The sequence below is a fragment of the Lagopus leucura genome, unplaced genomic scaffold (assembly GCF_019238085.1).
Source record: "Lagopus leucura isolate 7727_CA_CO unplaced genomic scaffold, USGS_WTPT01 Super-Scaffold_100015, whole genome shotgun sequence".
Lineage (NCBI taxonomy): Eukaryota > Metazoa > Chordata > Aves > Galliformes > Phasianidae > Lagopus > Lagopus leucura.
Window position 1 is genome coordinate 11,449,773 of NW_024962269.1, and position 27,973 is coordinate 11,477,745.

The window sequence follows — 27,973 nt, forward strand, 5'->3', positions numbered from 1 at the left end:
TACGAGAGCATTGGGAGCAGAAAGGAGCACAGCGCTATGACTGGAAATAAAAGCTTAATGCAGAGCTCCAGGATGAGATCAAATCCCATTTTGCTGCTCAGAAGTGCACCCATCTGGCTCCTTTTGAGCATCACCAGAACCTTCAGGTTCGACTTTCCTTTTTCATCCTCAAGGCTACGGAACAAATTAGGAGCCACCCAGGACTAAAAGCTTCCTCCACACCTCTGCAACTGGAATCTACTTTCTCTGACCTACTTTTTTAATAACTTGTGCATCTGCTGGAAGTAAAACACAGGTTCTTGATTTGAATCCTGTGTGCCCCACCTCTGAAGCTCCTCTCCTGGCCACAATCTTTCCTTAAGCAACTGAGGAAATGAAATACAAAACACTGAACAAATAGGAGGGTCAGACTTAAACCAACAAAGACAAGGAAATTGCAAGTTAGGCCTCCTGTTCTGCCCTTGATTCACCTTGTTATGTTCAGCTACCACTCCGTGCACAGACTCTTCCACTCTCCTACCAGCTGAGAGTAAAGGACAAAGCAAACAGCATGGTTTATGCACAGATGACATTCACTCCTATCAATAGGTCTTGATGCAAAATCATGAGAGATTTGTTTAAGGTATCCACGTCTAACAACTTGTGACACAGATGGCATTAACTCCAAAAGCACAGAGCAAAACCAACTTGCCCAGCATTGCTATCCCAGCCCCTTATACCTCTACAGGTAGGGACCTGTTTTAAAGCCTGCCCTCTATGTGAGACCTGGAGTGAAACCTATTCACTGCCAAACAGCACCGATGGGAGTAGAATTAGCTGCAATTTTTAGCTGGCTGACATCAAATGAAATAATCTTATTGTCCCCAAGTACTCGTTAATCAGTTGCTAGCAATGAGCACTCGAGCCCACCAGAGAGCCAAGGCCTCAGAGCCTTCCACATTGCTCAGCAAAGTGTGCACTGCTTTATAAATAAGTGGGTCACTGAGGTCAGCAGCAATAATGCTGCCTGGCTGGCAGTAAATAAGCGAATGAGCTCACAGCTGGATTAGAAAGGCCAGTGCTCAGCCCCCTGTGAGATTATCTCACAAGGAAAGGTGAAGAAATAGTCTAACAGTAGTGCAATCTGCTCTTTTAACACGCATAGGAAACATGCTTGCTTTTTCTTTTGGGGCTCAGAGCATCTGTGTGCACACAGGTGTGCTTATGCTACCTTAGAGAAGCATCTCAGTGCTTCCTAAGTGACTTTAGGATGAATTCTGGTAGGAAAGCCAGCAAAGGTTTATTCAAAATGCTCACAAAAAGTTCAAACAGTTGCATCATACTCATGAAGGATCAGAAGCTCCATGAATCCAAGCTTGCAAGTTATTAAAATAACAACAAGCAAACACGTAATGCAAGAGGATATGCAAAAATAAACATTACTATCTTGAAGGCTATTATTGTTATAAATACTGAAACCATTGAAAATAATTGGGAAGAATCTAGAGGTTGGGTTTTTTGTTTGTTTTGCAAAGTATCTGTACAAAAATCAGAGATATAATCTCACAGCTCTTGAGCCAGGACAACAGATACAGCCAAAATAGGTGTGGGTCATTTCTCAGCATTTTAAATGCTTTCACAAACTCGTACAGAAATGCATTTCAAAGCCTTTACATTGAGAGCATGCATACATTGCACGAGAGGGGAGGGATGGGCTAGATACCAAGTGCTGTTACAACTTCAGGGAACATTGAAAGCATCTTTCATCCTCAGTTACCCCATAGGAGCAACTCAATACTGCATATTTATTTCCAATTCAGCAGTTGTGTCCTTTCTCAAAGCCTAAAGTTGTCTTGTGATCACACGCAGCTGATCGCTACCATGGGCCTTCTCCAGAATGTTTTCAAGAAGCACCAAACTACCAGCCCACCAAATGACTTCAAATACAATTCAAGAGACTGCTCTATTTCTTCTTCTCGCCGTCTTTTAGAAGGACAAGTCTTCTCATGGCAGTTTAAGATCTTAAAGAGCTGGGAGTCTGAAGACAACAGCACCATTTGGGAAACTGAAGATGTGGAAAACGTGCTGGTAAACTGCTCTGGGAAACATCTGCATCGTGCAGGGAACGCAAGCCATGCCGAGAATCCAGTTGGGTCCCTGCTTCGCATTTCCTCTCTCAGCTGAACACATCATTTGCCAGAACTAAGCATTTCTCTATGCCTCCCAACTGTAATTCAAATCCTCTCTTTTACTGCTAGCCTTGCTGTCCCAAGACGATCTCACAATCCAGTCACCGCCAATAGATCTTCCATCACAAAAATCAGAGATATCCTTCACTATTACTACCATTTCCACAAGAATCCAGGGTGTTAACAAGCAGCACATGCCCAGGGATGAGGGGAAGGAGGAAGTGTGATCACACTTTTTCCTTGCTATGAAAGTCATCTCGAGCTTCCCACGAGTCTGATTCCACACACAGTTGCGGTAAGGCAGGTTATGTTACACTTGTCCAACGGTTGCTATTACCGGACCTGGCAAGAAAGCATGTGACACAGAAAAATGCAGCTGCATTTTTGGCTCAGAAGACTCTAACAAGCAATGAGTCATGAGCCAAAAGGCCCACATAAAAGCAACAGAGAAGAATGCAAATTCATTCTTCTTTTTATTGTAAGCATGTGTGTCTCTATTGCACAGTGAAACAGGAAGCAAACAGTCGTTACGAGAGGGGAAAAGTCCTTTCCATCAGGTAACACAGGCTCCCATCCACCCCAAACTCACCTAAGCATGTACATAACAGCCAGGTGTCCTCTGACCACAGAGCACCTGAGCCACACAACAGCATAACACCAAGACGTGCCTCTGAGCAATATTCCTCTTCAGGACTTGAGGTAACAGTTTTTACTTTGCAGAATTTCTCCCTGCGAACTCATGATATCTCAGGTAAGAAGGGCTGAACTCTCCAGCTGCACTGCGAGGCACCATCACATCCCTCACCCTACTGCGTGGCACCTCAGGAAAGAGATCCCTTAGTCCTTTATTCTCCCCCCAGATAAGCCAAAGAGCCAGCAGCTTGCATTTCTTCCCTTCTGAAAGGTTCTGTCACTGAGCTAGCACTCACACCCAGCTTCTCTTCCCTTAAAGACAAGCTGTGATCGCTCTTTTTGGCCACATGAGCTTACTCCTCATCAGCAGCCTCGACAATTAACTAGTGCAACAACCTTGTGCCTTTCCTCCCAGGTACACTGTGTACCCCAAAGAAAGCTGTTCCAACGCAACACAAAGCAGAGCAGCAGGCAGCAGTGGCAAAAAAAGTAAGGAAAGTGCCCTAAAGCGGACACAAAACTCTTACCGATTTCTGACGGAGAATTTTCCAGCCCCTTCTGAACTAATGCTGCAGGAAGAAAGTACTCAGGGCTGTATTTAATGTTTCTCGTGGGGCAGCAAGACGAACCTTTCTCCAACAAACATTACTGGATACATCACAGCTCAAGTGAAAGGGATGACCATTTTTGCCCACCTCCACCTCATCATCCTCAACAGCACTGCAAGGGATAGTTGTGCAGGTTGGTGCTGAGCCCTCTGGTCTGGAAGGGCTGACAGGAGGTCTCCTTTGGGAACACAAACCAATTCCTCTTGAAAAGACAATTCCCCAAAACAGAGCTGCAAGCTCATTCCACATCCAACACCTCTCAGCGCTCACGTAGCAGTGCTTTGTCATGCCTGTGCATTGGAAGTCACGTACCAAGTCAGAATCACAGGCAATATTCAACCAGCCACACCTCTGGTCGGTTAAATATTCGACACCAAGGTACCTGAAGCTGTCCTTTGGGTGCTCTGTGCTAGGCAGGCCACAAACACAACACAGCAGTGTTTCTGTGTAAAGGCATTGCAAGCTCTGCCAGTGCTGTTCATTACTCTTCAGGAAACGACAGGCTCAGTTTACAGAATGATAAAGTCCAGTGAATTCTTCCTAAACTGGATGGAAACCTGAAAGCTTAACAGACATAATAAATTGTGCATTATCTGTATTCTGGAGCTGCTCTTACACAAATAAATACATCTAAATTCGGCTGCAACCTGCAAACTCTCCTTCATGCAAATAGCAGCTCTGATTTTAGTGGAGTTGCTTTCGTAAGTCAGAGAAAGTGGGGTCTTCTCTTTCATATTATCTAAACCACGCATTAATTCAATTCTTCACACACAAAGATCACACATAAGCTCTGCTGCAGCTTGCTTCTGGCTCCTATGCTGAACATTCATCTCCATGCAGCTCCAAAAGGTGCAATCACAAATTTTAGGAAAGTGTTGGGTTTTTTTCCATTCCCTTGCATGTAACAACAAGATTTATGCCCTTGACAATTAAAAAAAAATATACATGTAATCCAAGAGCATAGCTAAAATGTTAAAAGCAGCAAGTATAGAGACCTGGAAGTGCTCCTCACCACCATCTCCAACACTATTACTTCTCCCAGGCCTAGGGCTCCAAGCAGCAATTGTGCATCAAAGACCATTCGCTTTCTTGAGCAAATTTATTTGCTGTATGCTGTTGGCAGCATCCAAACCACAACTCTTAGAAGGTTACTGCAGCACAAGAGCTAACCAGAAAGGCTACCAGTAAGCTATCTCTATCGTTCTTAAATATCATCACTTTCCTTTTCCTTTTTTTCCATGCAATGAATTTAAAATAGCAACCTGTGCATAGGCAAAGTCTTTCAACCTGCACAGTATAGAAAGCAACGGGCAGGATTCACAAATGCTTTGAATAAATGCTAGTAATCCATTCCTTTAAGATGCTTAATTAGAAGACAGATTAAGCAGAACTAGTTTGTTAGTTGGGCTGCAGTCCTTGAAACAAACAAACAGGCTGCAATCTGCGCAGATTTTTCCTATGTATAGGATTTTTTCCTTTATATTCCCAGGGATGCTGGATGCAACAAAGCAGAAAAATTTTGCTTTGTAACAGGCACCAGTTCAACAAAAACCGTACAGCCAGCTTCCTCCTTCCTTCCCTTCCTCTCCCAGCCCTGGGAAAAGCCACGAAATATGAGTTACTGCTGCAGTAGGCAAACATTAATAGCGACTGAAACCACTTCACCACCTGACCTATTCTCCTTTCCCTTCCCCTCATTTTTATTTTAAGAAAACCCACACAATGCCCTGCAGAAGGGTCCCAGCGTGTCAGAATGTTCCCTGCTTCACTAAGCTGAATAAAGACCTAATTTAGGAGTAAGAGAAACTCGCTGTCTGTTTTAAACCATAAATATTCCAGATTAAGATGAACTGATGGACTCGGCCTGCAGGACTTCACAATTTGAGCAGTGCCACATATTTCACTGCAGGGAAAAAAAAAAAAAACAATTATTCCCTTTTAACTGCTCAGAATACAAGCAAAGAGCTGAGTACGGGGAACTCGGTAGGGACAATTCCTGCACATTTTCAGTGGCATGCCAAACACTTCAAATCTCACGAGAAAAACCTCTTCTTCTGTAACTCGGCTCTACTCCATTTCACTACGTTCAAAGTGTGACCAACATTAGGAGGCCTGATCAAATTCCTGGCTTTATCCATGCTTGAATTAAGGCCTTGGCTCAGCAAGGGAAAGCAGACTGAGTTACACGAGCTTTTCTTCTTTCAGAGCACGTCAGCTGTGAGCACTGATACTGGGGCAAATAGGTAACAGACAGACCCAGGGAGCTTCCATTCTGTTACAAAAGGAAGGGATTTCATTTTTTGGTGATGCAGGTGGTATTTCTGCATCTCTAGCTAGAGAGCCCAATGCTAGACCCCAGTTTTCATCTGCAGGTGATATATTTCAGGGATATGGTTTATCAGGCAACACTGGTGGTAGGTGGACAGTTGGATTAGATGATTCTAGAGGTCTTCTCCAACCCTAATAGTTCTACAATTAAGCCTATTTAAAAGTACAGCTTACTCTGACCCAACAAACAAACATTTCTTTATAAACAGATAGATAATAAATAAGCTGGTTTTCAGTTGGGCAAGAAGGCCAACACGTCCATGGCACTACTGAAGCAACCCAACAGGGTAATGGGAAAAGACAGCACTAATTAGCTTCAAAGGGGCTGGGATGGAAAAGCAGGCAAGAAAACTGATTTCCAAAGGACAGACTGCTGAACACATGGCAGGAAGATCTGGTGGCTTTGGTCAAGCGGGAGGAATGAGCAGATGAGAGAACCAGGGTAGGGAGAACCTGCACAGCCCATTCAAGCAGATGCACAGTGGGAGTTGGAAGCCTCAACTTTTAAGAGCACACACATATAAATGCGATAACATTTTATAATCCTGTAACACTTTCAGAGTGCCCCAACTGCTTCGTTAATTATGCATCAATACCCACAAAACAGAAGAATAAGGAGGAGATGCAACAATCTCACTTAAGGAAGCAAAAACTACTTGCAAGTAGTCACATACCCTCACTTCTTTCCCAGTCCCCAAGAACGCTTGCAGTACCCTGCACGCAGACTGCACAGCCCTGAAAGAAGCCAGTGTTCAGGATTTGAATCCAGGCTCCTTTTTCAGTGTGCAACCCGATGCCGTGGGCACTGCAGGCGCTCCCACTTCAGCTGTCCCGCAGCCATGCCTTGTTCACCAGCCAGCCCCCATGCAGAGGTCATCTTACAAGAGTAACACCAATTTGGGGAACTGTAAACTGGGATTTTGTGCTGGAGTTGTCTATCGGCCCAGCATCACGGCTGCTGCAAAAATTAATCATCTTCAGAAACTTCACCTGAAAGTTCGTGCTTAACAACACTAATTTCTCTTAAAAATATATTTTTTTCTTAAAAAAAAAAAAAGTCACCCATTATGCCAACCAGACTTGCCAAGTTTTAAGAGGCTACACCATTTTCTCAGCTGCCCAATTTCACATTCACCTTCACATACAGCTTAAAAGGAGGCAAAAAGTCATCATGGAAAGTAAGTGGGATGTGATGCTTAACATCAAGGCTTACACTGAGTGCGTTTCTCAGCACACACTGAGGGCCAAGAAACATGAATTCTCCACATAGTACAGGAGAATTAAGGAAGGAGAAGGAGGAAACCTAGCCAAAGCTTGGAGGTGCGTCTACCCAATTAACACAAGGCTACTAGGAGAAAGCAGATGTGAAGGCACACCTTAGTTTTATTTGGGGGAAAAGCTAAAGTCTACAAGTTGAACTGATTCCATGCAGTGGCAGACGTTGAAATAGAGCAACATTACTCCTTCAACATTAATAAAACATGTTGTATACAGAGTGTTTTTTCAGCCCTTGAAATCTTGCCAACTCATAAGCTTTTCATGGGAACGTTGAAATGGATGTCTATGCGAGCTGTATCCATATGAGTTTTAAGTGTTACCACTGCACAGAGGCCAAGGGCTCCCTCCCTCCCTCCCAGCCCCTCACCATCTGCACGTTTGTAGTTTTTGAAAAGCCTGATGAACTAAAGCTCAAACCGCTCTCAGTGGGTGAAGATACTGAAGTCACTCATGAATCATGAGCAGAAGGCAAGCCTTGAAAACATTATGAACTCCTCCACCCACTGAACTCAAGTTCCTTGGAGGTAAGATTTTACATTTTCTATAATAGACGAACATTAGCTACTTCATAAACAAAGTCAGACAGCCAGAGGTCACCCTATTACCCTTTATTCTCCTCCCTTCCCTCCCCACGTTCATTATCATCCACCTTTTTCAAGTCCTAAGCTTCATTTTTCCATGAAATTAACACTGATTCCCAGCAATACAATGGCACTGGATGCACTGGCATTCAGACAGGCACTTGATCACTTGGTTGTTCCCTCTATAGGAATAGTTAGAAAATTTCTTAAAAACAAAGGAGCTTCTTGCTTCCCTTTCTAACGCACCTAACAGCCTAGCATGGAAACCCCTCTACAGCATGACAGTTCTGGAACTAGTCTCATCCTTCAACCCCCTAAAAGACTTACTGCAGCAAGCAATCTGCTGCTTAACCCTTTCCAGTTTAAATATTTCAATTTGGACTCTCCTGTACCAAGCCAAAGAGAGCAGCAAAGGTACTGCACCAACAGACCCACATGGTATCCACCATCCCCAACATCCTATATTTCCCACATGTATTCTACAACTCAAACTGAAACCTGTGTCCACCACAATACATACACCCCTTCTGTCATTGACACAAGTTTCAAAAGGTTATGAAATTGGTGTACAACTTCAATAAAGAAGTGAGCAAAAAAAGTACACAACCTACGTCCAAGGAAATCTGTCATCAGGTCCTTGTGATGCTGGGAACATCAATGTTCTTTGCATGTCATTGTAACGCTACAATGTGATGGAAAGTACAGCAATAACAGCAGAGTGGCACAATCCTAGGCTGTAGCAAATGAGTACAAGCCCAAACGTAGCAACTAGGGATGCAGAAACAAAGGAAGAAAAACTGAGGCCTCAGGCACACAGGGAGCTCCAGAGAGATCTCCCAGATCTCCCCCCTGCCACTGCCAGCCCTTAAATGAGGGCTGGAAAGGGGTGGATTCTGGTCACTCAGCTGCATTACATTGCATTGCATGCACCTGAGCTCCCTGGGTTGGCCCTGCCTTCCCACCAGGTGCTCAATCAATGCTTCAGGCCACAACTTAGCATTTCTGCTACAACATCCTGATTTATGCCTATTTAAATAATGACAAATATTAGTTTTAAAGTTATATTAATTGCTTTATAAGAGATCTCTAGTCCTAACAGGATAAAAAGCTCATACTAAACAAAACAGCTTGTTTATACTACATGTATGTCTAATAGGAAATACTTGGAATCCCACATGTTCAAAGCAAGACCAACTCTCACTGCAAAGGGCTGCAGCCTCTGGCTATCCAGGGGCCAGAAGGGCCACACATGGGTCACAAGGCTTGGAAACTCAAGCTGAGAGAAGCAGCTCTGCACAACATCACAGTCCACTGAAAAAAGCTGTATCTACACCAAGGCCAACAAAGAAAAGCAAAACAAAAACAAAAACCACCCTGTAGTTGGGAGCAGTGTAAAAGCTAGAAAGCACAGGAGAATTAAGGAAGGACGAAGGAGGAAAGCTAGCCAAAAGCCAGAATTATGCTTGTGGTAAATACCAGGCTACCAAGAAAAAGCAGATGTGAAATCACCCCTTGTTTCATTCAGAGCAGAAGCAAAGGACTACAGCAGGTAACGGTCTCACTTGGAGCAATAAGAAATGACGAAATTGGGTTTTAAAGACAGCAAGATGATCACCTCGAGCCCTTCATATGTTTTTGGTTTTTTACCACTCCTTTATTTAGGGAAGTCCAAAACAAATATATTCATTCTGTTACTCTTCTTACTCATTTATATCTACAAACACATACAAGTCAAAGGTTTAGTAACTGTAGAGCCCAGCACTTCAATGCAAACTGATTTCTGTCAGACATTTTCCATGTCCTCTTGCAAAGCCTCTGAGCCAACTCTCCCCTCCACCTACAGGCTGCAACAGCATTTCCCCATTTGTAGATGAATGGCAGTAAGTCAGCTTTTGAAGGGGGAAGGAAGAGAAAGGCAGCACTCAAAACTCAAAGGATTACTTACAAATAAGCTGGAGCCCTATAAACTTGGCTATTGAAGAAAGATAATCTTCTGTAGCTTATGCCAAGTGGGTCAGACAGAGGAAGAATCTGAGCAATCTTCAAAATCAAAGCAGATGGGGAAGTGAATAAATGCCTATGTGAGCAAAGAGGAAACAAGCTTCTGTTCATTTTAGCTTGTTCCAGAGGTTCACTTTTCTACACACCATCAAAAAAGTCAATCACTTAACTGACAGGAACAGAGAAAGCTTACTTCTGGAACAAATGCTAGGAGAAATGCATACTAGTTACATAGCTATTGCTATCTGTGCAAAAAAAAAAAAAAAAAATCCTAGTGTCTGCAGATTGATAAGATTGCCCAGCTGGGCAGTAAGAAGACAGATGAGATGGAGGAAAGGTGCTAAGAGGCAGGTTCTTAAAGTTCCTAATCATTAATGCTTTAATGTTATTGATACCAATAATTACGTGGCTGCAAATTAGGCTACAATTAAAGCTTTTTTTTTTCTTTTAAACAAGCTTGTAGCCAAATTTTTCCCTTTTGAAATTAGGATAATAATAAATAATAATAAAAAAAAAAGACAGCAACATGCCACAGAATGAACATATACTGCATTTTTTAAGAAGCTCAAGTTGACCTCCTGGTCCTTTCTCAGGCTTTACATCGCTAGACAAGATCTGGGCCAAGAGCATTTCCATACCCGGAGATGTATCTCTGTCTTGGGCTAACCCCATCACTCAAGTGGTGAAACCTAAAACCAACACATCTCTCCCACGGTCGTGCTTGAGGAGCTGGGGAACCCTGCATCTGCCTCAGCAAAATAAAAAGACTACTGGATGCCAAATAAACAGCACATCAACCAGACAGCAACCCCTCTACTCAATGTGCTTCATGCCATCCACCACGGGTGATCAATTTTTGATCAAAATCTCAACAACTTAAAAAAAAAAAATTAAAAAAAAAATAAAAAGAAGAAAAGATCTGTCATACTCTGAAGAAAAAGAGCTTGTGTGAGCTGACAACATACAATATCTTTTGGATTCATATCAGGGAAGGAGTCCCCTTCCTCTCCACATTCCTGAGAGTTTTGCAAGCTTTCTGGAATCAGAAGAACCCTGACGGAGCACAGAAATATAATTTACAACACTGCTTTATTACCAGGCCCTTTTAAACTGACAGTGGTGGGAACAGGGGAAGAAGAAAAAGTTCTGAGCGCTGTAATTTGTTAGGGAGACACAGAGAGCTCAGAACACAGAGATCTCTGGAGGTGTTCAGGAATGGTGGGGACGTGGCACTGAGGGACATGGGAAGTGAGCATAGTGGAGGTGGGCTCACGGTTGGATGAGGTGATCTCAGTGCTCTTTTCCAGCCTCAATGATTCTATGATCTTCCAATAAGAAGACCTCTATAAGCAACAGGTATTCTTCCACCACTGGGGGAAGGGCTGGTTTATTTTTCTTCTATATGATAAGTGACTTTGACCTGGGTCAAACACAGCAGTGCGGGGAGCTGAAAAGGGATCACCTGATAAAACCAATTCCCTCCCGCACTGCAGGAATGACAGCTGAGCACCACAGCACACACAGTCAGAGCCTTCTGGAACAGCACACGGTCTGTGTCAGCAGAGCAGCACTCGCTGAATTAAAATAGAGGAGTGACGACCCTTTGGAAAGAGTAGGGCCTCACTGGGCTTCCACTGTACCCAAGGACATCTCAGATATTAAAACTGGTGCAAAGAAAAAAATTATTAAATCGAAGGGAGGAAAACAATGTCAGCCTCATGCGCATTTTGTTGCTGAATAATGATAGTGTTTACCTTTCTAGCATAATGCATTACCACTCTGGACTCAACTTTAAAGCCGAGTGCACGACAGGATTAATTATGTCCTTTCCTCTTAACCACCTTTCCCCGGGTTATTTATTAGCTAGCTCTGCACATATTCATAGATGTGTCTAACACACAAAGTTAAAAGGCTCTGCTCATCCGCTGGATTTCAAGCTGCTGCCTAACGGCTCTCTTGCTTTGCAGGACCAGTGTGAAGAGGAACAAATGCCATCAAGAAGCAGACTGAAGCAAAGATCTGGCTTGAGACTGCATTAACTTCACTCCGCTGTGGTCTGTGATCTCATGGGACAGGGGCCTGCAGCTTCCAAGTTGGCCATGCCCTGGAAGGGGATCATAAGGGAGGGAGGCAGGAAGGGTACAGCCCTGGGTCCTGCGGCACAAAATGGAGAGAAAACCCTTACACAGACACTTCATAAAGAGCAGCACATCATCTGTAGTTGCAAGCACAAATGCTAGGGTGCTCTATTCGCCTCTGATGGCTACAGTCACTGTTTGATCTCATAAAGGATCACAAGCAACTCCAGCTAACATGTCAGATACGCTGCGTATCTACAGGCACACTTGTTGCTTTGCACCAGGGGTCAGACTCTTCCCTCCATCACAAAAAGGAAAACAGTGCCTTTTGACACAGCGGTGCTCTGTTGGTCCCTCTCTTCAAGCACACCACAGCTGGGCTGGAGGAGAGCTCATTTTCTGCAGTATTTAAAAGCACAATAACAAGGTTTGCATGTGTATTCAGAAATAAACAAGGTGTGCTTGCAATCAGCCCTCAGAAACCCCATTTGTCACCAGACAGCTTGGCTACACCATTTCAGAGGTTTGAGAATGGATGTGTGCAGGGGGAAAGGGTGTATTTGATTTCTCACAGTGTTAGGGACAAAATAAATAAACAAACACACAAATCTTGAGCCTTCTGTGATTTCTCCTCCACGTCAAAAATTCTTTCCAAGAACTGTTGAGGGAATAGAGGGGGAAAAAAAAAGGGATGGAGAAAAAGTAACACGCTTTTGTTTCCTAACAAAATGATAGTAAGCAATGCCAACAAAACAGATATCCCAAAAAAGGCCAAAAAAAAAATTAAAATTAAAAAAAAAAGCAGAGAAACTCATGGAAAAACCAACTTTTATAAATTGATAATATGATGCAGTAACACGCAGACGAAAGCTGTATTTCATTATTCTGCACATCAAGTCCACTTCATGTGATTAAATTAATAAATGAGGTCCTCGTGTCGTACTACAGGCACTACCCTACTTTTGCTTACTACATCCTTCCAGCCTAAACCACAGCACACGCAGTGCAGCTGGTGGGCAGCTCTCAATTACAACACAACACGCAGAAGAATTCAGATTGGGGAAGTGATTCTAAAAAAGGGCCCATAAAAAGGTCTTGCTTCATTTTACCTAAGCAAAGCTGCCATTTGAGGGTTTTTTACTACTAAAATCCAAGAAAAAGGGTCTGAAACGACGCAGGAAAGTGCAACGTTGTAGTTAGCAGGATAAAACTCTCGTTCAATTAGTATAAGAAATCTGAATCACACTGCATTTCAGACAGCAACGTGTGACAAAAAGATGCTCCTCAGGCAGCAAACATATCAGAAACAACAGGACATTTTCCACTGGTGTTGCCAGTATTACATCAGTGCAACTCCTAAACGTCGATCGTATCGGCCTGCAATAAAACCAGTGCTATGCAGCAGACAAGCCAGGCCTAAAGCAATGAGCCAAGCTGAAATGCAAGAACTTATCATGGGCCTAAAAAGCAGACTGCTCAAACACACAGGACAGTAACTGGCAGCATCAGCAGGAGCATGTGGGCACAACCACTGCTGCACAAAAATTCACCCAAGACTCGTTAAAACTCATGAAAGCAGACTTCAGCAAGAGCAAAAAACAAAAACAAACTGGCTGAGGATGGATGTCTGCAGGCCCCAAATCAAAGAGGGAGCTGATGACTGTTTAAGAGGAAGAAGTCTTTGCTTGTTTCAAGATTAAAAACTCATAATTCTGGCCCCAGCTGAAGCACTATCATTCACCAGACTGGTACAATTTCGTTGGGCTGATCCTGTGCTCAGACAGACAGGCCATTATCAAAAGTTCCTCTATTCATTTTGCTTCCTGTTTGCTAGTGAAAGCCCCTTTTATATGTGCTCCTAGAGAGGCTGTTAAACAGGGAAGACTTTCCGATGGAGAAGATAAGGTGGTCAGATTTATTCACAGCAGAAGGAAGGGAAGCTGTACGGGCTGATTACAGTTGCTCCAAAGCAAAGCAACAGAAGTTTGCAAGACAGAGATGGAAGATGATTTTTTTTTCTTAATGGTAAGCATTATATTAATAGCATTATTGCTAGAATTATCACAGAACAGCTTGGGTTGGAAAGGACCCGAGGACCCACAGGACCTTGCACTTGGCCTTGTCGAACCTCATTAAGCTCACATGGGCTCATTTTTCAAAACTGTCCACGTGCCCCTGGATGGCATCCCTTCCTCCTGCCATGTCAACGGCACCACCCAGCTTAGCATCGTCTGCAAACATGCTGAGGGTGCACTCAACCTCAGAACTCAGTCCCAGGGCTTTTCAAGTCCTGAGGCTGCTCCGTATTTCCTGTGATGATATGGATCAGCCCCAGTGTCACAGCACACAGCAGGCCCATGGTAGGTCCCAGTGCTGCCAACTGGGCTCCTCTTGATACTCAATCAGAATCAAGATCTTTATTATTTTTTTCTTTTTTTAAGTTAGCATTCCTAAATACACAAACGTGGTTGAATAATTCAAAAATACACCAACAAGGCAGAACAGATTTTTTTTCCCCTCGCTCACTCTTTTAGAAAAGTTAAATTAAAAAAAGAAAAATCAAAAATACCCAAGGCCAACCAGATAAACCACCCAGGGTCAGAGGAAAGACACCATCTAGGAAATGCTCTCCAGATTAAGACAGTTCACGTATAATTTTCAGGGTCAGATCCTGTTCGTGTTCCAGACATGAGCACTCAGACTTCAGTGGAGTGGGATGGCGATTTCCACATTATTTAACATGTGTCAGCAATTTTAAACAGTTGCTTTGCAGATTCTCCGAGCTAACCAAGCAAACCCGACCACTGAGAGCCTGGTGTAGTACTTGGCTAATGAAAAGCTGCCTGGAAACTCCATCAGGACACTGAAAACCATTCCCCCCATTAACGTTCAAACAGTCTGGTACAGTTACAATTGTTTTAAAATGTAAAAAGATGGAAATACAAACAAAACCACATTTCTCAAGTCTTGAAAGGTCAGGCTAAAGAAGCTAACTTCTACCAAAAGTCAGGGCTAACAATAATGGTTGCAAGGGCAAAGCCTGCCCCTTCCTTCCCTTCTCCCAGACTATTCTTCCCCAAAATAGCTGCAAAATAAACAAGAATCAAAACACTCGCAGCAGAAAACAGCATGCAGCTTTAGAAGAAACCAACTGTGCTATTCTTCATGACTCCATCCATTCCAAATAAATGTCAAGTTGTTAACAGCTTTCCCTCTGACAATGCTAAATGAAATTAAGGCAGGCAAAAATAATGAAATGCTTATTACACTTCTATGTGGGCAAAGATGTAAAGCACAAGGTAACCAAGCACAGGAGAAGGGAACCAGGAGACAGCAGCTGCTTTTAGTTCTGCCACCAGCCTGTATCTCTGCACACATCACTCAAGGCAAAGAGCTGGCACTCACCCTCCTCACACTGGAGATATTGCCTCTTGCAATCAACAGCTTCCATCGTAAACTACAACAGCTTAGTTGGCAAACGCTCAGATTTAGAGGGGATTTATTTCATCAAAAGCAGCCACGTCTCGTATTCCCCACATAATAAATGGAAGCAATATTGCTTACCTGTCTTTACTCATTCTTTGCATTGCAATGGCTAGGACACAATATCCTGTTACAGATATACAATGCACAAAAGCAATCATTCAGATTACTTAATGTGCACTTTTACACCACTAATAATGGCAAGTTTGTCACAATACAAAGGGTGTTGCCTACGGTGGGAGTGTCGTAATAGGATGACGAGACAGAGCCTGCTTGTTCTGCACGTTTTGTAAGATCGTTGGGTCTTTCCTGCCATGAAACAACCCCTGTTGTACAAATAATTAATTAAAAACAAGCAAAGAAAGTGGGCCCAAACCTTTGTGTTTGTTTTCAAGTCTGAGTAGCCAGCACCAGCAATTTGGAGCTGATGAACCCTTGCTACTCACTGCACTGCCAGGAAACAAAAAGGCACAGAGTAAGTGTTCTTCAGTCAACAGCTTTCACAATAGGAAAAAAGAAGTCACAACAGACCAATGCTCACTGGCACTTATCTGGATGCAGCTCACCTTGCTGCAGTTAAAATAAGACTTAGTGCATGTGACAGCTTTAGGAAACCCGAAGATGAACAGCTTTGCTGGGCTCCGACACATCACTGGCTGACCTCTGCACATCCAAGACCATTTGTTGTCATGCTTTTGGGGGCACTTTCTGAGAACCAAAACAAGCGCTACTACTTCTGAAGATCATGCTACGGCTTTGTTTTGTTACTATTTTACAGGCCTAGAGATGAATGCCTGGCTGATTTCCAGCCTCTGTACCTTTAACACTTGGAACATCGCAACTGAAGGAAGCAGAGGATTTCAATAGAAGCTTCTTTGTCACTCCAACAATCTGCTTTGCCACACAAAGCTGCAAGTTCAACGTTCTGCAGCTATGCTCAGCACAACACCCACACTTCTCAACACGCATTTCATCTGCTTGAAGAGTTTTTAAGTAAAGATCAGAGACAGAAGTCAAAGAGAACCAAAATCCCAAAGTCCCATCAGCAAGGCTCTCCTCCAAAAGCAGGACTTCATACCATGAGAAGACCCAACTCAAAAAAGGATCATGGGCATTTTCAGCTATGCAGTGATGCTAAGCAGACACAGCTCAAATGTCCTGCTTGCTCTCATAGAAAGAGGGGAGAGAAGAAAATAAAGTCAGAAACAGTACTTACCAGAAAGAGAAAAAAAAAAAGCAAATATTTTAACATCAGTACTGCTACTGTTCTAGAAAGGCCTGGAAAAAAGATACAACTGGAGTTCCCTTAGCCACATGTTCAGATTTTTAGTTGCATATCAGTCAGCCTAACCGAAGGGCTTAGCTGGGAATGCTCAAATGAAGTCGAGGGTCCCGCATCCCCTCCCCTTTCCCTAAGTAAGCAAGTGAGAGTTTCTGGCATGGACACTGGTGTGCAAGATTTTAACATTCCCCTTTCCATAAACAGTCGTACATCAAGCTCTGAAAATTTGCTTCACAGAAACATTTGCGCTAGTAAAACTCAATTATTCTAATACTTGTGTGACACATGCAGGAGGGGTGCATAAAAAGGTTATGGTGAGCTCATTTAAGAATTTAAACAAGTACTTGATAAAAAGTTTTTGAATTATTCACTCAGCTCAACTATTAAATCAGGCTTCCAAAGGAGTCTTTGAACAATAGCACAGAAGATGCTGTATTTATAACAGGGCAGCACTGCAGTTATCACTGTGTCTCACAGGGAGAGCCATTCATAATTACAGTGGTAACTGTGGGACTCACAAGACACTTGGAATATTTATGCTTCTCCCTTTCTGAACATGCAGCCCTATTTCTGTATAAATAGCTGGAGAAGTCATACTCCTGATAAGAGTCATTCCTTCATGAACGATTTGCTCCTTGTGGGCACCCTGAGCTGTAGGTGTCCCTGCTCATCATATGGGGGTTGGACTAACAACCGTTAAATGTCTCTTCCAACTGAAACAAATCTGTGGTACTATGAATGCCCCAAACTGAGAGAAGCACTCAGAATCAGTGATAAGCATTAACACAGTGAACATGATACCACACCATGAATGCCCCACTATGTCTCCCAAGACATCGAGGCCAAAGTCAGCTGAAGACATCAGCACATTCCCCAGCTACAAACCTTTGCGCTACAGTTCTGCACAGCTCTGCAACTTTCTGCCCCTCACATGCAGAGCAATTTCTTCCAAACCTCCAAGCCCACATGGAATAGTGACTTGGAAGAGATAGGTTGAGTGCTGCTCCACTTATCTTGTGCATACCTCTCCCAGCCCGCTTCCTTCCTTCCCATTCCTTTTTCTTCTACATCACAGACCTCTTGATAGTTCAGTTCAACGAATACGAGCCAAGATTCTCCCAAAACTCCTCCAAGACCTTTTTGGCTATAATCACCACCCAGGGGAACAGTCCTGTTTGCTTGTTAATGTTAATATCATCCCCTCTCCAGCATCAGCGTGTTCCCAAACAAACTCACAGCCCAATGACACAAGGTCATAAAACTCAGAAAGAAAAAAAAAAACAACAAAACAGGGTATCCTCTCACAGCATCCAGCATCACTCACATCACTTCTTTTTTAGAAGGGGGTGGTGCTTGGTTTTTTTAACCCTTGAATTCAATTCTGCTGCTGTACTTTCCCTCAGACACCCACCCACCGCCCCACTCGCGTGCTCTGCCAAATGGCACTGTTTGGAGAGCTGGTTTCACCGAGCGGGGTAAAACCAAGCACCTGCATCACTGCAGATGTAATCACAGCAAAACACCACAGCTATTTGTAGACTTCCTGTTCATCACATAACGTTAGCGTACCTTTGCCTTGAGCAATTATTTACAGTGCTGGAAATCCTGAAGAGACATTAGAAGCAATCCCCTCTGCGTTATGAAATGATCGCGGTGAAGTTAGAAATGACTCAGAGGGGAAAACAAAAATCGGAATAATTCTTTGTAAATATGCCCAATGACAAGAAGAAAAAAAACACCCCACCCTAAATCACTTCAAATTTGGGATTAGCTGACTCCAATTGAGACAGGGAGGCATTTTACACTGCAGCTGAATTGGCAGCTCAAATTCGATTGCAGGTTCCGATGCAGGCTTTAAGTCAAAGCAGAGTGAAACCCTTGCTGGCTTGTCTTCACTGCACTTTTAATCTTAATTAACTCCAAGTATGTCATTTATGTTATGAATAACCCATCTTTCTTATTTTTTTCTTTCAGAACTGGCTACACTGCATGCTGAATTACTTGCTGGCGAGCAGAGCTAAGAACTCCCTTAGAGAAACAGTATTTCACGTACTGACAACAAGGAAAAAATCCAACAAACAAGACACTGATGTTTTAAAAAACACACAGAAACATTTTCATAGACACATCACAGCAAGTTGCTTGAATTCAACCCCTGTACCCCCAACCCCAAGGGAATCCAGCCACACAATCCTGCTTTGCACCAAAGCAACGTAAGAGGGAGATTTTTGACCTGTTTTAAAATCTCCAAAAGCTCTGACAGCACTGCTGACAGCTTACAGGAAACCAGCAACAAGGGGAGCACAAAGTCTGCATGAAAAGTCAAAGCTGCCAATGCTCCTGTTGCACAGAACCCACCCGTGTCACTACTTACATCCTCCAGCAGGCTCAGGGCTGAGCCCCAGTTACCATCTCTCCCAATCATGAAACATTCATTACGTATTTCCCGCATTATTTACTTCACTTCTTGGACTTTTTTTTTTTTTTTAATGCCCACTTAGCAAAGATTTACTGAGTTCTCCCAGTTCAGGCTCAAAAAAAAGCCCCGAGCGTTAGCAGGGTGGTTTCCCACCTGCCTCTCAGTGCTTGCTGCTGCAGCTTCATGGAGTTTCCTTCCCTCCCACTCCTGCTCAGGGCTTGGTTTCAAGTGCAAAAGCCAAGGAGACTCGCTAGGGCTGGGCTGCACGTAAGGCTCTGCCCAGAGCAAAGCATAACGGTGCAGCTGTGCGAGCGCACCGCAGAGGGCTCATGGACAGATGTTTCCATTCAAGGATGCTTCCAAGGAGCTGGGAACGTCGGGTTCACTACCTTGGTGTTATTTACATTTCTTTACATGCAGAAATAACCATACCACCAGCAGCTGAATGAAGGAAAACACGGAGCAGCAGGAGAGCATCTCACCCTGGCCTTTGTTGAGGGGGCAAAGCAAAACCCTTTCATGTTACCATTCTTAAATCTTAACAAGTCACAGGTTTTGTCTTCCAGAGATAACTGCACTCCTGCAGCACTCGCCCAGCCCTCCATCCTGAGCCCTAACAGGTTTGGAATCAGCTACTCCTCTTCACGCTGCCTCATTCACCCCAAACACAGCAGCCTTGTGCTCAGGCTGCATCCAACAACAGCCTCAACCCCCAGCACCAAGAGGAAAAAAAAGAAAACTGGTATTTTCTTAAGCTTTTAAGGGTTTCCATGCTTCAAAATATTGATGCAATACACCCTGCATCATGTTCCCTGTCAATTGTGGTGCTGGTGAGCCCTGCACAGACCAGGAACCTCACGGAGAGGAGAAGAGCTCCACTACCAAAGCAAATCTGAGACTAATGCTCTTTATGGATCTCGCTGCAGAACTAGACAGGTTGTCCAGCCACTATTCATCTTAGAGGTCCCATCTAATGGGTTTTATTTCACAGCAGGGAGATGTGCAAAGAAATCCTCACGTTCTGCCTTATTTCTTTTAAGGAAATGTATACTGGAAGAGCAGTGGGATAATGGGCACTAAAGAACGACAGCTGCAAGAAAAGGCTGATGTGTGTTTCTTTGGGGGACAGAATACTTTGTGAAGTCTTCCTCGCTTCATAGGGGAAACCTGCATTAGAATTTCCAGAGCCATACAGCAGGACAGCATTCACCAACACTGATTTTCAATACCAGCACTGCAAAGCCCACTGGCTGGCACATCCCTGTTACACTGGGAAGCACATGGCTGGCACATCCCTGTTACACTGGGAAGCACAGCTTCATTCTCACAAGCATTTTCACAGAAGTACCTTTGCATTTAAAATGCCAACTGTCAATGTATCTGCTATTCAGATACAGCACTCACAAATACATCATCAGATAGGCAGGGAGTTTTTACAAAGCTCTCAAAAAGCCCAAGGACATTTGGAAGGGTAGATGCAAGTTTAGAATGAGTCTTAGCATATCATCAGCAAAAAACAATTCTATTCTTAGATATCTCCCTTTGGTGTTTCCTCTAATGTTCTTCCCCCCCCACACTCCTTTGAGAAAGTAAGTTGTTTGGTTATTAGAAAAAAAAATGGAAGAACCTGTTCTGCAAGGCATAGGAACAAAGCAGAATCTTATGAAAAGAAAAAAAAAAAAGAAAAGCTCACTGAAAGGTATGTAAATATTAGGGCTGGTAACACAAACAATATAACCACAGGAAACACAAGAAATTAAGAATAGATCAGGAGTTATTCGATTTCCTGGCTGCATCAGAGCCTCTCCGGGCTGGGCATGGCAGATTTACTCTCTAACAGAAATCAGAGAGCTGACAGAAAGTAGGAGGTGAACAGAACCAGTGAGCGTGGTCTGCCCAGTACCAGCACCAACCCAACCCCAATGCCTGGGGTGCGATGGATACAAACCTAAACCTCATCCTTCATTCCCCAGTTATCTGGCAGCTCACAGCCAGCACCAGCTAGGACAGTCCAAAGGAAACCCTTACAAAGGGAACACCAAGTGCTGCAGCTTTCCTGAAGACAAGATTTAAGCAGAGTTTAAGCTCACTTCCACCAAAAGGCCTAAGTTTTCTCTTGGCACTGCACTATCATAAGCCCAAGGGATAAATACATGCAGGTATTTATTTATGCAAACAGTATTTTAATTAATATCAGAAGCACTGATGAGACTGGATCTTTACTAAAAGTTAGCAAAGATATCACAAATTATGGGGAAAAAAAGAAAAAAAGCCTTGCACACGGAGCACGAAACACTTGATAAAGTTACACTCACTGAAAACACTTCATTTTCACACCTTTCAAACACTCCCTCGTTTTGCACAACGCAGTCATACAGTAACTGTGGGATTGCTATTTATCCATCATTTTGGAACTTGCTGTTGGCACCCTGAAGTGGAGGCTTTCTGTAGGTTCAATGCCTCTGCGACAGGATCTCCCTTTATTCTCCAGCAGCCTGATGACTTCTGAACTTTGAGATTACAAAGCAAGAAAGTTACTGGAGGCTCAACATGCAAGTTGACTGGCTAAGAAAAAGCAGCACAAAGTCCTGCCAAAATCCTAGTTAATCTGATCAAGCAAAAACCAGAGAGGTCTTAAGCACTGTGCAGTTTAAACAAAGCTCATTTCAGCTGCAGAAGGAAGCCCACCTCTTCAGCAGGTAGCCCAACTGAAGAGAGAACATTTACCTGCTTTAGGCTACTACTGCCCATAAGCAAGCTGAAGGGCTGAAGAGTAAAATACCCAGATAAAGAAAAATGTGGAACTTGGATGGATTCTGCAGATGGACAAACATTGCATACAGTCCAACAGGAAGGTGGGAAAAACAACGATACGTACCGAACGTGCAGCCAGTTACCTCTTGAGTACTACTTCAATTTTCCTACTTTGCAAACAATTAATCCTCTTAACGTCCATGCAAACACATTTATTCTCCCCAGTTCCAGCTTGTGAGCCCTTCCAGCAATGAGCTGGCTCATTTTCTAAGTTAACCCATTAAAACTGGGACCAAAGCTCTGCTTTAATCACAGAACATTGACCGAGTGACGATTTCCCATCACCCCATTCCACAACACCCCACTGTCTCCCCATCACCCCACTCCCCCCAACACTTTCCAGACGAGCTGAGCAAGACGCCCACTCCAGCACACAAAAGGGCACTTTTAACCCAGCCAGGACTCAAACCCTCAGCCTTTGAGCTCTCCATCAGGCAGCAGCAGCCAACAGCAGGCCACAGAGCTGAGCCCACATCAAACAAGGGCTGGATGGGGCACTGGTCCTTGCACTGAAGCCAGCACAACACAACCCCATGACAGACCTATTTATTTTCCTGTTGGTGACTGCACTGCTTAATACTGGAAAACCTGCAGCTAACAGTAATGTTTTGCCTCACATAACACAGAAGTGCAAAGGAGTCACCTGGAGCTGTGAAATGGATGCTGGTTGCATGAAACTTCTCTCTGCAGCAGTACATAAAAAGGGGGTTTAGTATTAATTTCTCTACCCAGCCCTCAGCTAAGACAACCCACCTTCACCACAGCTGCTAGGAGAAGAGAAAGCACAAACATTTACATAAACAACGCAACCGAAGGTTTGCTCACCACCTCGTGCAGGGCTGTGCTCTCAGACGATGATCACTCATCATAAAAATGGGTGGAGCGGCTGCAAAGCACTCAGCAATGGAAAAACTGACGGCCTCACCCAGGGAAGCTCCTGCCTGGGCTGCAAATCCCGCGGAGACATGCAAAGCGCTGTCGGTGCTCCCCGTGTGGGAAGTCTTTCAGCTACGGATGCAAAAACATTTGCTACGTAGCCATGTGAACTGCAGCACTTTGCTTTCATCTCCAGGATCGATATCTGCACCGACTCGAGGAGTTCAGATCGCGCTACGGGGCACTGTTTACATCCAGGTCACCCAAAGTCATTCATCGGTGGTTTGTGTTTAACGCAAAGCACAACGCTCCTCAAGTGCCAAATGTGGAGTTTCAGATGTGCAGATTTATGGCATGGAACAAAACGAGACTCATCACACACAGCTTCAGTTGAATGGTCTAAGCCTGACTCACCAAGCGATTCCACCTGAGGAAGGAGAGCTCTGCTTTTGCTGTGATCTCACTGGGGGTCCAGCAGCTAGAAAGCATGCTGTGCTGTGCATGGCCCATCCCTTACTGTGTATAACCACCAAACAGTGCCATCCTGCATCCCTTCCCCCAAAAAGCTCACTTCCCCCTTCCTTTAACACCTGCTTCCTCCATCCTAGCATCCATTGTCCAAACACTATTATGGGATCGAAAGCTCCAGCATCCCAAAGGAAGCTCAGGAGGAAAATGACTCTATAAAACAAGCGGTTTCCATACAAGACTTTCTCATTCATTGCAGCAAACCCAAACCTTACCATTCAACATTTTCTCTTCCTTACTATAGCCCATGCTGGATGCTCACAGCCCCTTTGCTGCCAGCAGGAAGAGCTGCAAGAGCCACCATCTGCGTGATGCACAACAGGTGTGTTAGCTCCTGAAAAAAGCAGGAGTGAGTCAGTGTAAGAGTCTGAAGGCAGACCTTCGTGCCAAAGCACTTGTTTGCAATGGTTTTATTAGCTTTTGCACTCAGACTTACACAGCAGCTACACCACTGCGGGCAGAGACACATTGGGAAAGAGATTTACTTTCCCAAGTAACTTTGCCAGGAACTTCAGATACAATTCAAATGAAGCTACAGAGCCTGTCACAGGTCTTAACATAACTTACTGCTCCAATCTGCATTAGCCACGGGTGATAAAAAGCTCAGAGACACAGCTGGGATTGAAACACAGCATGTCAGGTAGGCTCTCAGCACAGGGTCCTGAGCATCGTCGTCAAATGCCACATATCCTGCTCTTCTCCAGGATATTCACTGTACATCATACACATCAAGAAGTCTCACTAGCATTCATCATCTTCATTTAAATGAATTCATCACCCATTTTACTTCCCCTCCCACCAAAATACCTGAAGTCACAGCTACAGGAGGAAACAGAATCAGTTGCAAGGGCTGTGATCAGACATCTTAAACAGCACCACCAAGAAGCAGCTATGTAGCATGCCATACTTTTAGGGGTATTTTCTTCTTAGACTTCCTCCAACCCAGTATCTGAGAGGTCTCAAACTAGTGCAGCTCTGCACTTGGGCTGTGGAAAGCACAAGGTCATTCCAGAAAGGATTTCAGCTTTTTCTCACCCACTACAAAAATCACACGAGAAATTTTCCAGCTTCTGATTTTCAGGTTTCTCCTTTAACATACGTACAAAAATCCTGTTAGAGCACATGACAACATAACACAGGTCAAGTACAGCTCCAACAGAATTAAAGTTTATTTTCAGCAAGTTATCACACTGCATTCTTTTTTAGGACTGTTGACTACTTAAAAGTATTTGCGATTACACCCCTTTGCTCAACAATGTGAGTGTACCTAAAATGGCTATTAAAAAAAAAGAATATAAATGTCAGGGTTTACTTTTGCAGAGGACATCGATCCTCACTATGCACAGAAGTCAACTGCAGACTTGAGGAATTTTAAAAGGGAACAACTTAACTCCTAACTCACTGGCTTATCTCAGTAACATCTCCCATCGTCATCATCAGCCATGCTGTAAAACAGGGACAGGCACTGCAGCCAGACACCTTCCGCACCAACAAAAAGCACCAGAGGCATTCACTGACAAGTCACCTCACTTGTGTGACAAAGGGAACGGAACAGAAATACATGGATGCACGTTTTTTAGGGAGAGCTGTACAGCCTGACTTCAGCACCAAGTTCCCAGCATAGCAGCTTACCCCGCAGTGCTGCCAACATATTTCCTTATCACTAAGCAAGGGAACTAAGCAGCCAGCTCTGAGGGATGTGCTCTGCCTCTTCATCTGCATAAAGGTCATTTGCAAGGGAGAAAGGCAGGTTTAAAAAAAAGTAAGAAAGAAAGAAAGAGGATAGCACGCCACATCCATGGCTTTGTTTTCCATACAAACAGTAAGGCTGGAAAAGACCACTAAGACCACACAGACCATCAGCCCATCATCACCACGTACACTAAGAGCGGTGCTGTCAGGTTGTGGCACCACAACTTCAGTGTCTGAACATTCAGTGAGGGCAAGGAGGGGCCTTTCACCCCCAGTTCCTAACTCCTTCACCCTCCTTCCCCACTACAGCAACACTGAACCCATGTAGGCACTTTATACTTATCTGCTGCATGGTTTAATTTACTCCAGACTATTTATTGCCCGTGTGGGGGGAACCCCTATAGAAACAGCATTAATAGCACTCATGGAGATGGCAGAGATAACCAGCTACAGCACTGCTTCTAGGATTGTTTGATAGGCAAGTGGAACACCACCGAACACCAGGCAGGAAAACTGATAGCTGCTGTCCTGGATTCAGAGTGGAAAAGAAATAGGTGCAGCAGGCACAGTGACTTACATTGCCTTTTGTTAAACAGATCTGTTTAAAGCTATGCCAGCAGAGAAGTACAAAACAGCAGCCCCTGCCCTTGTAACCAGCAGAGCACACCCCACAATAAGCCTACTGGCATTTTTTCCCCCTCTAGTATAATTTATTGCCCGCTGCCCTACCTCAGGCTTTGGATAGCATAACCAGATTCCTTCAGCTGCACTTAATCCTCCTCTTAGCACAGGGGCATACCCTGGACCAGAACACAGCTTAGTAAGGAGCAGATCCTGCTGGGAGATTAGCGGTGAGTTCTGCGTAACCCTGGGTCTCCCAGTTCCACCACACCATGATTCAAAGCCTCCACTTACCTGGCAGGACTCCGTACATTAGAAGTACTTGTGCCGTGCTCTGTTGTCTGAACACATCTCACCCTTATTGCTTGGGCCATGCCAAGCATCCCTTGGCCACCACAGCAAGCCACAGGCTGGGACACCAGGCCATGGCACGGTGTGTCCCCACAGAGCCCTGTCATCGAGCTGCCTACAGAACCTGTCTGCCCTGCAGAACCCCTCAGCCGAGCCCTGCCAGCAGCAGCCCCAGGGCAGACCAGCACTGAGAGGACAGGCAGTGCTACACTCATGCCATACATGCACAAGACGTGTACAGGTCTGAACTCATGCCAGATATCATCACCTTGCTTAACGCACCCATACTCTGCTATGAGGCCTGGGGAAAAAAAGAAAAAAAAAAAAAAGCAAGAAAGCAAGATAATGTCCTTTGGCCCCTTAAAACCAAACTGGGATTGCATGAGCCAGAACTGGCAGCACAAGAGCAGAGCTCAGAGCAACTGTCTGAGCGCTGCTCGGGAGCTCTACGTGCCTGACATAGTTCTCCCGCATCACATATCTCCATGAGCACCTCAAGGCTGATGGCTGCCCGGGACCACAGGGAGCAGCACGGCTCCCAGCTGTCTGCTGCCAGCACAGCACCCCAATCCCTTGAGCAACCACAACCAGCACAGCGTGCCCTTCCAAACTTCACAAATCACATTTCCTACGCCCAAGCTCCAAGGATAGCAAAGCTCACCGGGCAGAGCCCCTTCAGAGCTCAGCAACGTTGCTCTCACCAACCCCAGCTCCTTTCCATGACTTCCATAGCACAGACACAGGCAGCGGATTAATAGTTAATAATTAATAAACTCTGATGATTTTCAGGTTAAGAAACGTCCAAACTTTGCCAATCCTCGGCCAGGAATTCCCACATTCACTTCCAAAGCGGTATAAATTCATTTGAGAGGGACATCAGCGAGCAGCAGCGCGAAGGCACAAACCAGGCCCGGTGGCAATGACCCTTCGAACAACTTCAGAGCACCAAAACACTTCAGCCCCAAAGGTGGGAAAAACCAACAGCGAGCGTCGCTCGGGAGATCCCGGCACGAAGCTGAGTCTTCGGTAGCGATAAACTCGACTACAAATAAACGAGGAAACAAACAAATGCGACTACAAAGTTGCGTCAGCGCAGCTCGAGGGTTCCCCCCGCCCGCCCCTACATCAGCATATCAATGGTTTGAATAGAGGGGAAGCGGAGGGAGGCTGGGGGCCAGCCCGGGGCTCCAGGAACGCCGTGCATATCCGTGTGTATGGACGCACGGACGTGTGCACGGTGCCGATGTCCCGGGCCGGGCTCGCCCCATCCGTACCCCCGGAGCTCGGGGCCGCGCGGTACCGCCGCGGGGAGAACCGCAGACAATAGCGGCGGAGAGAGCAGCGCCGCGCGAGGAAATCGACCCAAACTCAGGCAAGAAAAAGCAAAGAACGAGGAAGAAATGAAAGGAAGCAGAGGGACGCGAAGTTGCGAGGAGAAAAGCTCTAATGAAGATGAGGAAGAAGGGTGGAAGCCTCGCGGAGGGGCAGGGGGTTCCTCCGCAGCCCCCTTCCGCCGGAGATACCCCGGGAAGCTCTCCCCCCCTCTTCCGCTTCAGCCGCCCCCCAAAACTTTCCCCCCACAGCGGCCCTTCGCTAAACTCCGACGGGACGAGCACTCACCGCGGGGCCCGGCGGACGGCTTCGCCCCTGGAACGGGGCCGGGAGGGAAGGGAGAGGGAAGGGGACGAGGGGAGGGGGGGGGAAGAGGCGGCTGGGCCGGGTGCTCTCCGCCCGGGGAGGCGGGCAGGAAGGAGGGCCGGGGGCTGCGGCTGCAACCTGAGCACCGCCGCCGCGCCCGCCGCCAGCCCGCATGCGCCGGACCCGGAGCCGCCGCGGAGCGGGGCCGCCCCTGAGCAGCGGGCGGAGAGCGGGGGGCCGGGGCCGGGGCCGAGCGGGGAGGCGGCAGCTGTGAGTGGGCTGCGGTTCTCGCTCAAGTTTGTGGAGCTGCTCGGTTGGTCCTCTTCTTCGGAGGCACGCTGGGAGCGAGGGGTTCGGCACCTGGGGAACACCTGGCGGCTGTGCTGCTCGGTTGGCCCGAGGCGGTGCGCTCAGCTGCTCTGCGGGATTGGTGGTAGCGTTGTGCTTCTGGGGGCGAAGGGACGCGAGCAGCTTTGGATGCAGCGGGTTGTTTTTGTTTAAAGGGGTACTTCCTCCCCACGCGCCAAACTTCAGCCTCACGGCCTGTTTTGCTCAGAGGTACATTGCTTGCATCCCCACCTCCAGCTCTTGTAA

The 27,973-nt window shown here is 45.3% G+C and overlaps 1 protein-coding gene across 6 annotated transcripts in view; it reads right to left on the reverse strand.

Moving 5' to 3' along the window:
- The window catches only part of AKAP13 (A-kinase anchoring protein 13), a 192,297-nt gene extending 164,847 nt beyond the window's left edge, over positions 1-27,450 (reverse strand). For 5 of the 6 annotated variants that reach the window (XM_042875601.1, XM_042875600.1, XM_042875602.1 and 2 more), the window contains exon 1: positions 27,362-27,450. The gene's annotated coding sequence lies outside the window, so the exon portion shown is untranslated. Of the gene's footprint in view, positions 1-26,402; positions 26,677-27,361 lie in introns of those variants that run through there. The other variant, XM_042875598.1, reaches the window with a different exon arrangement.
- Positions 27,451-27,973: the final 523 nt, after the last annotated feature.